General features: G+C 41.3%; 1 long non-coding RNA gene across 1 annotated transcript; it reads left to right on the plus strand.

The window, feature by feature from the left end:
- The first annotated feature begins 1,037 nt into the window (after nt 1-1,037).
- On the plus strand, nt 1,038-1,655 carry LOC132711075 (uncharacterized). The gene is made up of 2 exons (XR_009621855.2): nt 1,038-1,153; nt 1,493-1,655. It is a non-coding gene; the product is annotated as an uncharacterized LOC132711075 (long non-coding RNA).
- Nucleotides 1,656-2,120: the final 465 nt, after the last annotated feature.

The following is a 2,120-nucleotide window of genomic DNA, read 5'->3' on the forward strand; positions in this document are numbered from 1 at the left end:
TAACCTAATGCTGAGTTAGCCAGGTTCAGTTTGTAGCCTGTTGATGGAAGATAGAAAAGGTGCTTCAACTATTGTCTTCTAAGAAAGCTGGGCCTTAGGTCTTAAAAAAACCAAAGACCAAAACAAAAACTCAACCAAATAAACAAACACCTATGTTTCCATTTTTTTCTTGGTTTTTTTTGGAAATCGGAGATTAAAAGAAAGCCAGCTGGGTGAACAGCAGCTGCAGGTGAATCAATGGTTTAACACTCAGTCAGTCTCTGCCAATTGCTGTGATATTGATTGACTCCTAATCAATTGTGACTCTGTGACTGCATAATCAGTGAGAGTAAATAACATGCATGAGTGGAGCTATCTGAATCAGGGAAGCCGAAGGCTGCACTGTGCAAGGAGGGGGAGAGCAGAGCAGAGCCGAGCCTTTAATTAAGCAGAGCACATCATAGATTAAAGGAAGGAAGGTTGGAAATTCCAGTCAGCAAGAAAGGACACTCAAAGTCTCAAAGTTGCTCTTTTAAGATGAATGAAATTAAAGGAGGGGGCCATCCAAAATACAGAAGCGGACAGAAGGGCTGGACTAGGATGCCACTTTCCATGTACTTAGATTTTTCCATGTACTTAGGATATTTACCTACGTCGTAGGGCTGTATTAATATTATCCTTCTCATCTTTCTACTAGCTTCTCCTATTGGTATCTTGTGATTATATTATTTTGTTGTATATACACTGAGAGCTTATGCACCGGAGACAAATTTCTTGTCACACTTGGCCAGTAAAGATTTCTATTCCATTCCTATTCCTAGCCCCCAAACATAGTTCTATGTTCATCTCCTTCATAACAGAGAGGATAGGAGTAGAGAATCTGTACCTGTCAGAATATTCATGACTGGGAAGACATGGTAACAAGGTCAGCCAATGAACAGGCATAGCAACTGGGTCAGCCAATGAGAGCTGTTTAGAAACAGAAACTTAAGCAAGAAGTCTGGGTGTGGCTTAGGTATTAAGGTCTGAGCTCTTGTAGGAAGAAATATTCTTCTGGGTTCAGCTCCAAGTGGGGAAAAAGACACTGGAAACATGGAGACTGCTTGGAAAGATGGTTTAATGGTGGACAGGATCACATGGCTTGAGTTCCTTAACAGAAAAGGGACGAGATACAGTGAGTCCCCGGGTTTTATGCTTTCTCTGGCTTTGAACTTCCTGGGCCCCCGAAAGAGTATCCTGATTGGTTGTCAGACTCCCAAGGGGTGGGGGTCTTAGCTAGCCTTGCTGGCTGATGTAATCTTCCCAGGTGCTATGTGGTGAGTTTCTGTTGCTATTGTGTTGCAGATGGGTCCTACTGTCAAAGATTGAGTTTCTGTCTCTGGCCCATTAACAAAGGGGGGGAGGCAGGAAGGTGGGAGTTGCTTTGTCTTTAAAACATGTTTCTCCATTTCTCAACCAGGGAAACATAATATTCTGCCTTTTTAATATTTCCTAAAATATTTCATTCTTCTAGGAAAGGGATGGGTGCTAACTTCCTACACTCTGAAGTGGCAAACAAGTCTGAACTAGTCTAGTCTGCCTCTCTGAACTGATCTGAAACAGGAGAACCACTACTGGTATTCTACATTTATCTTCATGTGTTCTATGTATATAAAGAAGTTAATGAATCCTGCTGCATCAGTCTGCCTGTGTGTGCTTTCTGAATTTGATTTTGCAACAAACTCTAACAGTACCCTTATCAATATAACTGAGCTATAGCTTGCAATAACATAGGACAGCATGCCACAGATGAGGGTTGGGCAGTTCAACAATATCCAGGCCCACCAGAAGTGGTAAATTATGCTGAACAGGAACAAAGGAAATACTAATGGAAGATTATGGCTGAATATTGCTAGGTGTCAGATAGGTATCATTACTAGGTGACAAAAGAGTATTTTTTTCAACTAAATAAACATTTGTCAAGCCTCCCACATCCCCCACACTCCATTCAAAAAGCCCTCAGTATTTAATTAATGTATTTAATTACAAAAGATTGAAGAAATATAACATTCTACTAAAAGGTAAATGTAAGGGTTCGCCTCATTCCTGATTCTAGGGGGTGGTGCTCATCTCCGTTTCAAACCGAAGAACCAGCGCTGTCC

The sequence above is a fragment of the Pantherophis guttatus genome, chromosome 1, assembly GCF_059756535.1.
Source record: "Pantherophis guttatus breed Tessera chromosome 1, ASM5975653v1, whole genome shotgun sequence".
NCBI lineage: Eukaryota > Metazoa > Chordata > Lepidosauria > Squamata > Colubridae > Pantherophis > Pantherophis guttatus.